This window comes from Pleurodeles waltl, unplaced genomic scaffold, assembly GCF_031143425.1.
Source record: "Pleurodeles waltl isolate 20211129_DDA unplaced genomic scaffold, aPleWal1.hap1.20221129 scaffold_67, whole genome shotgun sequence".
Taxonomy (NCBI): domain Eukaryota; kingdom Metazoa; phylum Chordata; class Amphibia; order Caudata; family Salamandridae; genus Pleurodeles; species Pleurodeles waltl.
In genome coordinates, this window is record NW_027150384.1 from 824,306 (window position 1) to 838,717 (window position 14,412).

The window sequence follows — 14,412 nt, forward strand, 5'->3', positions numbered from 1 at the left end:
AGTGGTTAATCAAACAACATCATTTTTTAAAAAGACCCTGGCCTGGTTTCGGATTTTAATCCAGAATATGTCGCACTCATCCCAACACTCAGATGTGTGTGTGTGGTGGTGGGGGGCGGGGGTGCCTACACCTGCCACATCAGCAGGGAAGAGAGGATTTCTCTTACATGCAGTTGAAACTCACTGTGGGCGCTACACTTCGTGGAGCTGTTGAGTGAGCTGTGGGGGCGCACGTGAGTGCGAGCCACACTAGGAAAAGTGCGCTGGACACAGTGCTTAATTTGTGCTTGTTTCCGGTGCTGAGCACCGACACTTATTTTTGAGGGCCGGGGCTTATTCTTCTGCCTCTAGCATTTGCTGCGAGAAAAAGACACAAATGAGGAAGACGAAGGAAGGGAACAACGAAAAAGTGTCACAAAGGGAGAAAGCTGCAAGAGTGAGCTGAAGGGGCAGGAAGTGGCTTTATTTGGATTGAAGAGGCCTGAGATGGGTTCAGGATTACGCTGCAGCCGCGTATTTAAGAGGAGGGCTTGGGCACCGGCACCTTTTTATTTACAAATTAAGCACTGGCTGGACAGTAAGAGCAGCAGAGGCCCTCCTCCTACAGGGGGCGCTCCTCTGAGACCTGCCAAAGTTATAACTTTTATGACCGTATTTAAAAGGGGCATTTTCTGTGCCACCGACGGTAACTCTGAATGGTGCATTCCACGGTGCAGCTGTCCGGGGCGTCCTCCGTGGCACATTAAAGGTGAAATGACACAATCATTCTGGTGAACGTGTCCGTTCTGATTGGCAGGTGCCGTGCCAACGTCGGAGTACATTGGGTGGCACAATAACCCCCGTAGATGCGCTTCCTGGGGTTATTCCGCAGAGCAGTCCTCTTGCTAGGCATGTGCCAGGGCCGGACTGCCCGCTTGGTCCCCTGGCACTGCCATGCGGGCTGCATGGGAAAGGGTTTGGCTTGAACTTTTTGCCCAGACTGAGCTGATCCTGGTTTCCATTCCGGTCCCTGTATATTTGGTGCCACAGTAATTGTCCCGCACACTATATAGGGTTATTCTGAACCACGGTGCTGTGATGGGCATATTCTGGGCACAGGGATCTGCATACTCTGTACCACGAGGTAAAAGAAACACTAGTGCAAATAGAAGAATCGATGCTTAAAAGTGTGCATCAGTGTACACTACACACACACAGTGAGTGAGAGCAGTGTGTGTCCTGAGTTACAGACGCACAGTGAGTGAGAGCAGTGTGTGTCCTGAGTTATAGACGCACAGTGAGTGAGAGTAGTGTGTCACGAGTTATAGACACACAGTGAGAGTAGAGTGTGGCCTGAGTGAGAGTAGAGTGTGTCCTGAGTTATAGACACACAGTGAGTGAGAGTAGAGTGTGTCTTGAGTTATAGACGCACAGTGAGTGAGAGTAGAATGTGTCCTGAGTTATAGATGCACAGTGAGTGAGAGCAGAGTGTGTCCTGAGTTATAGACGCACAGTGAGTGAGAGCAGAGGGTGTCCTGAGTTATAGACACACAGTGAGTGAGAGTAGAGTGTGTCCTGAGTTATAGACGCACAGTGAGTAAGAGTAGAGTGTGTCCTGAGTTATAGATGCACACAGCGAGTGAGAGTAGAGTGTGTCCTTAAGTACACAGACACACAGTGAGTGAGAGCAGAGGGTGTCCTGAGTTACAGACGCACAGTGAGTGAGAGCAGAGTGTGTCTTGAGTTACAGACACACAGTGAGTGAGAGCAGAGTATGTCCTGAGTTATAGACACACAGTGAGTGAGAGCAGAGTGTGTCCTGAGTTATAGACATACAGTGAGTGAGAGCAGAGTCTGTCCTGAGTTATAGATGCACACAGCGAGTGAGAGCAGAGTGTGTCCTGAGTTATAGATGCACAGTGAGTGAGAGCAGAGTGTGTCCTGAGTTATAGACACACAGTGAGTGAGAGTAGAGTGTGTCCTGAGTTATAGACGCACAGTGAGTGAGAGTAGAATGTGTCCTGAGTTATAGATGCACAGTGAGTGAGAGTAGTGTGTCACGAGTTATAGACACACAGTGAGAGTAGAGTGTGGCCTGAGTGAGAGTAGAGGGTGTCCTGAGTTATAGACACAGTGAGTGAGAGTAGAGTGTGTTCTGAGTTATAGCCGCACAGTGAGTGAGAGCAGAGTGTGTCCTGAGTTATAGACACACAGTGAGTGAGAGTAGAGTGTGTCCTGAGTTATAGACGCACAGTGAGTGAGAGCAGAGTGTGTCCTGAGTTATAGACACACAGTGAGTGAGAGTAGAGGGTGTCCTGAGTTATAGACACAGTGAGTGAGAGCAGAGTGTGTCACATGTTATAGACGCACACAGTGAGTGAGAGCAGAGTGTGTCACGAGTTATAGACGCACACAGTGAGTGAGAGCAGAGTGTGTCCTGAGTTATAGACACACAGTGAGTGAGAGTAGAGTGTGTCCTGAGTTATAGACACGCAGTGAGTGAGAGTAGAGTGTGTCCTGAGTTATAGACACGCAGTGAGTGAGAGTAGAGTGTGTCCTGAGTTATAGACGCACAGTGAGTGACAGCAGATGCACACAGTGAGTGAGAGTAGAGTGTGTCCTGAGTTATAGACGCACAGTGAGTGAGAGTAGAGTGTGTCCCGAGTTATAGACGCACAGTGAGTGAGAGTAGTGTGTCACGAGTTATAGACACACAGTGAGAGTAGAGTGTCTCCTGAGTGAGAGTAGAGTGTGTTCTGAGTTATAGACGCACAGTGAGTGAGAGCAGTGTGTGTCCTGAGTTATAGACGCACACAGTGAGTGAGAGCAGAGTGTGTCCTGAGTTATAGACGCACAGCGAGTGAGAGCAGAGTGTGTCCTGAGTTATAGACACACAGTGAGTGAGAGTAGTGTGTCCTGAGTTATAGACGCACACAGTGAGTGAGAGCAGAGTGTGTCCTTAAGTACACAGACACACAGTGAGTGAGAGCAGAGTGTGTCTTGAGTTATAGACGCACACAGTGAGTGAGAGTAGAGTGTGTCCTGAGTTATAGGCACACAGTGAGTGAGAGCGGAGTGTGTCCTTAAGTACACAGACACACAGTGAGTGAGAGTAGAGGGTGTCCTGAATTACAGACACACGGTGAGTGAGAGTCGAGTGTGTCCTCAGTCACAGGGCACACGTGAGATCACCCTCCGCTGTTACAGATCTGCATGTCATGAGTGTACTTTACTCCCAGGAGGGGGAATGTGCTCCACGGTGTGAACGTCACAGCACGTGGCACTGAGCTCCTAGGTGCACATCTGTCACGCATTTAGTGTGATGGGGCCGCTGGTGTGAGGCGCACGCACAACGATGGGGGTGAGACGGAGGGAGACAGAATTATGAGAAACGTGTAAATAACGAAATGAGGGCGGTGAGAAGCGAAGGAAGGAAGGCCGGGAAGGAGGAAGGGAGAGCGCAAAGAAAAGGAAGAAAGAACAAGGGATGGGGCAAAGGAGGAAGGACACAAACCAATGAGGAGCTGGGACACGACAGAGAAATAATATTATTGTTGTTTAAACAATGTCTTATATTTCTAAGTTTTTCATTCAATAAAAAAAAATATTCTGCCGAAACCCGGGATCGAACCAGGGACCTTTAGATCTTCAGTCTAACGCTCTCCCAACTGAGCTATTTCGGCGGCCTGTGATCGCATTTAGTGACTGTGCTGATCCGCATGAAAAACACCCTGGAGGTCCAGTGCAGTAGTGAAGAGTTTACAGGTGCCCCCCCCCCCCAACCCACCCTAAAAAGCCTGGCCGGGAGGGCTGCTCTGTCATCGGACCTCAGTCACCAGCTGACTCCAGCATCACCTGCCGGTGCCGCAGCCTCACAGGTGTCTGACCTCTCCCTGCACGGGACCACCCTTTCATGCCCCCTCCCGTACTTCCCTGCACAGTGCACGCAGGGGCCCCCTCCGGACTCACGCGGGAGCTCTAGGGCCCCCTAGAGCTCGCTCTCCCTCTTCACCGCGGGGGCCTTTGTTACTCCAGTGCCCATGTGTATAAGTACAGACACTCGCGAGGGGGCAGAGCAGGGCAGTACGGGTCATATGTATTACACGTGCGTCTCACGAGCAGGCAGGTCATGGATCACACCGTCCTCTTATCAGGCACGAGGAAGTTTCGAGAATTTAAATTGTAGGGTCTATTGTCTCCTTCCATCATTGCTATTTCTTTTTAGCTGGCTATATATAAACTCTTCAGGTTATGTAGATCCATCCTAGAGCCCAGGGGGCGTGAGAGAGGCGACACCCCCTCAAGCATCCGGAGACAGCCTACTAGACACATTTCTCCACAGAGGTCTGGGTGCCCGCTTCAGCCAGGGGTCCATTGCACCGGTCCAGGTACCTGAGTGGCCCTCTGACAGTGGAGGAAGTCGATACCAGCCCTGTCAAGTTCCCAAGGTCCATGCTTCATCTCCTGCCCCAGGCCATATTTTTCCTTTGACTTCTGGGACTTGTAGTCTTTTTTAGTCTATGATAAAACAGGACTACAAGTCCGAGAATTCAAAGAAATAAAACTGGACTGGAGCAACACATCACGATGGGTCTGGAAAACGTGGCCGCTATGGGGGACCCCTCCGCCCACACTCAATGGCAGGAGAGTGAGACAGAATATCAGATTAGAATCATTTTGCCCAGAATATGCCCATCACAACCACTGCCACGGACTAACACTTCGAAGTATTCCTGGTGTCATTATTGTGCCCTGAAATATACCTCTCACAAAGACGTGCTACATAATAAACCTCTAAATAAGCCTCTGCCATCGCTGTGCCACCAAAGATACCCGTCAAATTAACTGTGCTAAACAGAACGACGGAGCCTCTAAGCACTTCATTCAAAACTTCTGTGCCAAAGTAAAGTTGTACAATTAATTTAATGGAGTCCAAGGTGGCACTATTCGGCCTCTGCCAGCCTCCGGTACAGGGAACGGAGCCCACGCTCTAAAAACAGTGTTCACCCGCGCCCACCCCAGCTTGTGCCCCGGGTCTCTGCCCTGCTGCTGGTGACCTCACAATCCCCTCCCCCTGCCCAGTGTGTCTCACACTCGTGCACTCCCACGTCTCACCCTGCTGTCTCCCACAGTGTGGTTTAACAAAAGACGTGCAGCCCCCGGTGTAATAAGATTCGTCTCCAAGCAACATTAACAAATGTCCCGGGTGCTGATGTGGCAGTGATGGAGACCTGCCTCCCGGCGGCCCCTGCAGCTGCCTCTTGGTCCAGGGCTCCGTTTCTTCCTTGCAGCGCGACACGTGATGGCTTAAAATACAAAACCGTCCCAGGGTATTTTATCTTAAAAGCGCTTGTTTTTTAGTTTGTTACTTTTCAAATTATCCATTTAGTGATATGATAAAATATTAAAGGGCTCGTCCGGGATTTAAAAACGGGACCTCTCGCACCCTAAGCGAGAATCATACCCCTAGACCAACGAGCCAGATGTGTGTGAGAGTTATGTGGGATGTGTTGTGTTCACCATCCCTCGTGATGTACAGTATTCTGAATATTATTTTTGTCCGTATTTCCCTTGGACACAGCCTGGCAATCCCAGAGAACAGGAGGAGGAGGTTGGTTTTCTGACACAGAGAGTCTCATTTTAGGAAATATCTGATTCCTTTTATTCAAAGCTGCAGAGAGAAAGGCAACAGCCTTCACACAACTCTACACACATTATTACTTGCGACGGTCTGAGCCTGTTAATTTAATGCAACTCTAATCCCTATTTCACCCGGGCCTTAAAGGTTTTTATTAGAAAAAGACAAATGTGTTTCTCTTTCAGAGATATTTGTAAATTATTTAGAGGTCAGTCACAGATGAGTTGGGGTTTTTGACCACATAAATTCGATATAGACACGGACACCAAATAGTTATGACGTCAGGGTATAGCATTAATGAGAGATAATGCCCGGTCAGGGCTGGACCGGTGTTTGCTCCAGAGCAGCATGAAAGGGCGACAGGGTTTAAGGAGCACTTATAGGTGCAATGCCCGACCTCTCCGCCAGGGGGCGTCTACTTATCTGGTCTCTCAGAATTCACCCCCTCTTCCCTGGTTGTGAGGGTTGAGTCTGTTATCTCTAGCCAATCAGAATCTGGGGTGCTGTCCTACAAAGCAAGGCACCTCTCTCGGCTCCCTCTTATGCCATGCACTTAGGTCTGCTGTGATTATGTAATGACGCAGGGCGGGCGCTTAGCGTGGGCATTGTGGGCAGATGCCAGCCCCCGGCCCAGCACTTTACAGCCAGGCTGGCACACTGATTCTCTTGTTTCCCTCCCACCCTATTAAGAGCGAGGTGTGACTCCTTACTGAGAAAAGTGTGTAATGAGCTTTATTGTGATTACTTAAAATAATTGCACAGGCAAAACATTAAAAGAAGATAAGAAAAGTGATATATGCGACCAAAGGCGCATCCCCACATCAAAAATCATCTTCTGCCCATATCTAAAACACTATATTGCACAAGTAGAACAAAATAAAATCAAACAGATTATGTAGGTTAAATATACAAACAGAGATACATTTTCTCATCATAAATCACCATTTACCTATATATAAGCAATTAAGGATGACCACTCTAGGACAGCTCACCTGTCAACAATCGGTGGAAAAAGTTGTGAGAAGAGCTGCTATCAGGAGTGAACATGCTACACTGTTAGTAAAGTGCCGTATTTCATTATGATGAAGTCAGCCACCTCCTTTAAGATGAATACCTCGTAGCAATTCACCCGCCGCCATGAGATGATAAATGGCGCATTATCCGGCACTATCATAAAAACCTAGAATCGATGAAAAAGTGAAAGTGCATAAACAGTACATTCCATCATTCATATCATCCACATAGGATAGGCAAGTAAAGTGCATAAGAAATGCATACTACATTTCAAATCATTTTCTTCAGATAAGGAGGTACCATACACTCTATTGGGCACTAGCTTAAAGCAACATTAACATAGGAGCCTAAGGTACATGAGAAAGTGAGAGTGTATAAATACTATGTACAGTGCTTAATTTGTAAATAAAAACATGCCTGTGCTCAAAGCTCTCCTCGAAAACACGTGACTGCTGCAATTAAATGTGCGAAGATGGAATACTGAGGCAGCTTAATCCTGAAGCCACCTCGGGCCTCTTCAATCTATTTACAGCCACTCCCTGCCCCTTCAGCTCACTCTTGCAGCTTTCTGCTTTCTCCTTTCGTGATGCTTTTTCGTTTTCCTCTTCCTCCGTCTTTCCCATATGTCTTTTGCTCGCAGTCAATGCTTGAGGCAGACAAAATAAGTGCTGACCCTCAAAAATAAGTGCCGGCGCCCCACACCAGAAAGAACAAGCACAAATTAAGCACTGAGTACGTACCATCATTTAAAATCAATCTCCTAGGATAAACAGAATGATCTGTCTAGCTGTCAAGATCTATGAGTATAACTTTTGTTTTCTTAGCTCCACTGAGATTTTTAAAAAAGTAAACCTTGCCAGCACTCCTGGTGCATGGATTGTTTTACACTAGTGAACCACAGCTGAATATCATTGAGGCAACTCCTGTTCAGGCCCCCTGCTCAATCTGCATACATTAATGTGCCCGTAGCCGGCCCAAGTTAGCTTTTTGGATCAATGTGCGGGCCTAGGGTGGAGTGGGGGGTGCTGGGGTTGATGACTCCTGTCCTGTTGGTGAAGGGAAGGTAACAAGGCCTCCAGAAAGGCCGCTTAGACCCCCACTGGGCCGCTGGTAGCATCTGAACAGGCAGAAATGGATCTCAAATCGGCCCCCACTCTGCCCTAAAAAGCGGCCCCCACAACTACAACCCACACAGGCCCTTTGGCCATTGCCCGCCTGACCAATCCCACCCGGCCCCCACCCCATCAGTTACTCTTGTTAGCACAGCCCAGCCACCTTCTAATTGACTCCTCTCACCTCAGGGACACCCCTGGCAGTCTCTTTTCCGAAGGTTTTGAAGGAGGCTGAAGCTGATATGAGCAAAGGCAGCCTGGCTCGTGCACCTGCTGAAAGAGTGGGGGGCTCCCCCTCGGAGTACAATTCAGACACACAAAGGCCTCTGAAGGGACAGTCGTGGTTCGCAGATACAAGAAATCCATCCATGAACTCTTGGTTCTTGTGACATATAATAAAACGACTTGAAAGAGCTATGTACATCTGTCAGGATGGCCGAGCGGTCTAAGGCGCTGCGTTCAGGTCGCAGTCTCCCCTGGAGGCGTGGGTTCGAATCCCACTTCTGACACAACCATCCCTTTTGGAATATTATAAATTTTCATGTGTGTTCTGGCTGTCTGCATGTAGAAACACGGGTGGAAGTCACAATTGAGAGTGCTATGCATTCAGGTTTGTAAGCAAAGTGTAAGATTTATCTTTCTATTGAACAATAAATAGTTCGAGTAAGGAACTCGAAAAGATCGAATAAATTTGTATTTAGAAAATGATTTGGGAAGTGACATCGTAAACCGTGAGTGTACATTTTGTCCCAACCAAATTATATTTCTCTGACAGTTGCACAAATGTTCAGGCTGTTGCCCAGAGCCGCTGTTTATCTTTTTCTTTCTAGCAACCATTCATTTTCCAGCCGCAAGGTGGCACTTTATCTTCGGACAAGAATTCAGATTCAGAAATGAATGACATAACCTACTGAAATAACTTGAATAGATATTCTCAGTGTTGTAAATAAATAACAGTTAGTGGGCACTGGACAGCACTCTTTCAGAGAAATTATCACTTAATTAATACTTAAATTCTGACCTACTGTAAGTAATCCGGTGTTCATGTAAAGCGCTGCAATGCCCCGTGCTACGTTGGCGCTATGTAAAACTACAAAAAAGTTAGCGTTTACTAGAGGCCCTCACAACTCTCCCACGCCACGTGGGTGCTATTTAACAAGTTTTCCGAATGTTAAGTAATCTGACCACTTTAGATCCATATCACGTTACTTCTCATCTCTAGGACCAGTATACATAGAGAGCTGTTTTAGTGACTTCTCAAATAAAGTCTGGCCATGGACGTTCAGAATTCCATGAGTCCAGATGAGCAGTCCAGGTCCTTTTTAGGTTCCACCTGGACAGCACATGCCCTGTCTCTGTGAGACATGTTGTTTACATTCAGTGGGCTTACAGCCCGCCCACAGCTTATCATTTGTTAGCTTCAGCGTTTCCCTCACAGCCCCGGGATCCCATAGCCCACCACACACATACTGCCTTGGCTGAAACGCATATAACCATAGATTGCAAACCATAAGAAAAGACAAGGCCACACCAGTTGTTGGAGAGAAGTTGACTGCAGGTTTATTATTGCTTATGTAGGCAAGACAAAATTGGGTTACCTTACTGATGATCCAAGCGCAGCCATTGGATGAGAAACCTATGCTCATCACTCACCTGATTAGACAATGAGTGCCTGGACTACACACCATCAAGAGTTATACATTTTTGGGGGTTTCCCACACTGTAAATCCGATAAAACCAAACTCACGTGTAGTGACAAAGCTGTCCAAGGCAAGGCCCCGGTTGCTCAGATTTACAACTGTCCATTGGACTAACGGGGCACTGTTGCTTTCATCCCGCGGTCCTGCCGTAAAGATTCCCCAGGAGCTGGCATGGAGCATCCCCTTTGTGCTCCGCCATGATTGCTTTCTGCACCAAATTCCTTTGGATCGCCCTGTAACTCAGGCTGCGAAACAAAACAATGGAAAAAAACGTTGCCAATATACAGGCAATCATACTCTTTAAATAAATCCAGTGGGTGAGGGTAGGATGGGTATTGTCTAGAAGCTGTCAAAAGAGGATGGGAGCCAAGGTCAACAGGTATTTAACCCTTTGCCCCTTCCCAGCTGCCCACTACCACTGGACGCCTGCAGCCCAGGGAGAGTGGACAGGTCCCTTTTCTAACATCTTAGACCCCCCCAGGCAACGTGGTCATGGGGGTGAGGGAGTGTGCCGTAGGACAGAGGAATGCGGTACTAAGCCCCTGCACGCCTAAATTGTTGTGTTGCGTACGACACAGGCAGCCCCATACTTAATATCCCATAACCCACCACACACACATTGCCCTGGTTAGAAAGCATATAACCATAGAGTGCAAACCATAAGAAAAGACAAGTCCTTCATCCCCATTTGTCACAACATGTAGGCCTCACTTCCTCTTCTTGTTTTTGGCCCTCCCTTGGAGCATGTACCAAGTACTTGTGTCCATCCACTGATCCTGTTTTTGGTGCTAATTTTCTTTGTTCAAGCACTCCATATTAGTGCTGGTGTTTCCAGTCCATCTCCCCAGTCACCATCTATGTAGCTTGTATTCCCTCCCACCCACTCCTTCTATATTGCTTCCATTCTTTTCTACCCCTCTGTGTTGCTTCTTTTCACTCCCACCCTCTACTCTACACCCCTGCACACTGCTCAATGCCAATGCACTGTATGCCAATGCAATGTATGCCACTGCACTGTATGCCACCTCACTGTATTCCACTGCATTGTATGTCACTGTACTGTATGCCACTGCACTCTACTCTTCAACACTCTGCTCTGCACCCCTCTACTCTACACCCCTGCACTCTACTCTATGCCAATGCACTGTATGCCACTGCACTCTACTCTTCAGCACTCTGCTCTGCACCACTCTACTGTACACCACTGCACTCTACTCTGCACCACTCAACTCTACACCACTGCACTCTACTCCGCACCACTCTACTCTACACCACTGCACTCTACTCTACACTGCACCACTTTACTCTACACCACTACACTCTTCAATCCACCACTCTACACCAGTGTCCTCTTTGTCCCTCTTCTCCACACCACATTACTCTTCACCACTTTACACCACTGTAGTGAATCTGTCATCCAAGGCAGAAATTCAAGTTGACACTTGTAGTTGATTAAATGTACGTTTATTTCCAGTTTGATGCATAAAAGAAACTTCATCCACCCACAAGTCAAGATCCTCCAATCTCCTCACATCTCCTTCCCAGACTCCCCCAGCATTCCAAATTCCAGAGAGTCTATGAGCCTAAAGGAAGGCAGGGGAAGCATTGGGAGAAACCAACTAAGAGAAATACATAACTAAAAGAAACACAATACATATAAAGGGAAACCATGCTGAGATAAACACAATAAAGAAATAGTGATAACACCACACTATCTTCCCCCTAAATTATAAATAAATACATATATATATATATTTTTTTTTACATCTTCACAACTCTATTCAAATTCCAAACACACCCATCATCCACTTTAATAGCACCTTTAAACACTTTGATAACTTTAAAGATTTTACTATAATGAGAAAATGTTGCACAATTTATTTTCGGCAACTTAATCTTAACAGAATCACCAACTGCAACAACAAGAGGTTTGACTGCTTTACGACGATCATATGTCAATTTCCTTTTTTCCTGTAAAATCTCATCCCTGGTCACAGCTAGTTCTTTAATTTTCTCATGGTTCAACTCTTTACTAACATATTTATTCACCCGTGAAGGATTTATGCTAGTGTTAGGCACTCTTTTCTTGAACAATACAAATGGAGATTGGCCAGTACTGGAATGTGGTGTAAACCTATAACTCTCAACTTTAGATTTAACAGCTTCCATCCAATTACATCCTGTTAATCTTGCTACTTGAATAGTTTCCTTCAATGTCCTGTTAAAGCGCTCAACCATACCATTAGTTTCAGGATGATATAGAGCACTTTTCTTATGCAATATGCCTCTAGATGCTAAAAACTCAGACATGTGCTTAGAGGTGAATTGAACCCCATTATCTGTTATGATGCATTTGGGATATCCTTCTCTAGAAAATACCCCTGAAAGAAAATTAGTAATTGATTCTGGCCAATGAGACAACATGTCCATTACAACAACAATATACTTAGAAGTTGAACCACACACAACAGGACCCATAATATCCATTGCAACATCCTCCCACACTTCATTAGGAATTTTCCTGATTTCTAATGGACGTGACCTACACTTGAAAGTTTTATCTGCAAATTTGCATTCCACACAGTCGCAAACAACTCTTTCCAACGCTAAATCCATTCTCGGCCACCAATAAAATTCTCTCAACCGTTCTTTTGTCTTGCAAATACCATAGTGACCCAAATGAGCTAGATGTAACAATCTTTCACGCAAACCAGATGGAGGTACTAATCTTCCACTCCTAAAAACCAAACCATTCTCAACTGAAAGTTAATTCCAAATTTTTTTATACACATTCTCTTCATCACAGTCAGCAGGAACACAATTAGATTCGATCAAATCCTTTACCCGTTTCAAGCTAGTATCATTACTAAACTCCGTTAACCACTCATCTTCCGTGATACAACCATCAGTCAAAATGCACACTTTCACATCCTCATCAACCCACCATGTGCTACAATCCGTATCTTGGTCCCAGCTAAAAGATCTTAACCTTGACAAACAGTCAGCTGTGCGGTTCTCACATCCAGGGACATATCTGACAGAAAATTGAAAGTCTTGAAGACCAACAATCTACTTGCAAATACGTGAAGAAATACAGTCTAGACCCTTCTTATCAAAAATCTCTTGTAAAGGCTTATGATCAGATTGCACAACAAACCTAGATCCCCATAGAAACTGTTTAAACTTCTTTATAGCCCAGTAGATAGCTAGTGCTTCTTTTTCAATGGTGGAATACCTCGACTCCGCTCCCCTTAACGCTCTGGAAGCAAATGCAATAGTAACATCCTTACTATCATACTTTTGCTTAAGAACACTTCCTAAACCCTTATCTGAGGCATCAGTTATAATCCAACAGGGAAACCCTGGGCGAAAACTGTTGAGACATTGAGCAGAAGATAGTGCATTTTTTAGATCCTCAAATTCTTTCTTGCAAGCCTCTGACCATACAAAATCAACACCTTTCTTAAGTAACTCTCTAATGCAGCAAGACCTACTGGCAAAATTAGGAACAAATTTGGAATAAAATTCCGCCATGCCTTAGAAAACTTGTACATCTTCTCTTTTAACAGGATCCGCAAACTTAACTACAGTTTTAACTAGATCCTCTTTCGGTTTAACACCTTGAGAAGAAATTACATGTCCTAAATACGTGATATCTGAACATGCAAACTTGCATTTTTCTCCCTTGAATGTGATTCCCTTACTACGAAATTGTTTTAAGACTTCTCTAACTTTGGAAAGATGTTGTTCAAGAGTGTTAGAAAAAATGAGAACATCATCTTGAAAAAATCTAACACCATCAGTTTTCCCAAGAATATGATACATTAGTCTTTGAAATACAGAAGCAGCAGAGCACAAACCAAATGGCATCCTATTAAACTTAAACACACCAAAGGGAGTGATGAAAGATGTCAACAATTTTGATTCTTCACACAATTGAACTTGGTGATAAGCTGAACTCAAATCTAATGTCGTAAAATATTTTGCCTCTCCTAAAAGACAGACCATTTCATTTATGTTTGGTAAAGGAAATTTGTCTTCAATCACAGCTTTGTTGAGATGTCTAAGGTCCACACAAAGTCTAATATCTCCCGATTTCTTCACAGCAACAACAATGGGGGCGACCCATTGTGCAGCCTCGACTTCTTCAATGATGCCTTCAGATTGTAACCTTTGTAATTCAGATTTAACCTTGTCTTGTAAAGTGAAAGGAATTTTTCTTACTTTGCACGCTACAGGGCTGACACCCTCCTTAAGACAAATACGATGTTTGTATCCCGTAACGCACCCTACTTTAGAAGAAAATACATCAGAAAATTCACCTATGATGTCGTCTTTGATGCTGCAAACATTTTGAACTAATACTTGAGGAATAGAATTTGGATTTAATATAATCCCAAGCATCTTCTGATGTGGCCAACTCAGAATTGTGTCACCAACAACTGGAACATATATTTTCCCTGAAATTGTGTTCCCTTTAAAGGTTATGGCGGCTTCAAAGTAACCCTTGAGCTCAATAGGTTTACCGCCATAACTGTAGGGAATGATATCAGGATCCAGTAAAGAAACTCTTCCCATAAAATGCTTAGTGAAATCCGAAACTGATACTAAGGAAAGTTTTGCGCCCGAATCCATCATCATAGAAATAGATGTTCCGTTGACATCCACAAAATCCGAAGGGTACTGACAAGTATTAATGGCGACACAATTAACATCATAAATAATCTGAAGAACAAAATCTCGATCATCATTACAATCAATTTCCTGAACTTTGACTTTAGACTTAGAAAATGATTTGCAATACTTAGCAAAATGTCCCTTCTTGGAACATTTGTTACAAATAATATGAATAGCAGGACAATCTTGGCTATTAGCTAAATGAGTTGTAGAACCACACCTAAAACACATCAGTTTTGCTCTAATGTTTGCTTGAAACTTGTTATTAGTTTTTGTATTTATAGCTTGGACC

At 45.1% G+C, this 14,412-nt stretch overlaps 2 non-coding genes across 2 annotated transcripts; one reads left to right on the top strand and one right to left on the bottom strand.

Moving 5' to 3' along the window:
* Positions 1-3,589: 3,589 nt before the first annotated feature.
* Positions 3,590-3,662, bottom strand: TRNAF-GAA (transfer RNA phenylalanine (anticodon GAA)). Its single transcript has one exon. It is a non-coding gene; the product is annotated as a tRNA-Phe (tRNA).
* Positions 3,663-8,169: 4,507 nt separating this feature from the next.
* TRNAL-CAG (transfer RNA leucine (anticodon CAG)) lies at positions 8,170-8,252 on the top strand. The gene has a single exon. It is a non-coding gene; the product is annotated as a tRNA-Leu (tRNA).
* The last annotated feature ends 6,160 nt before the right edge of the window (positions 8,253-14,412 follow it).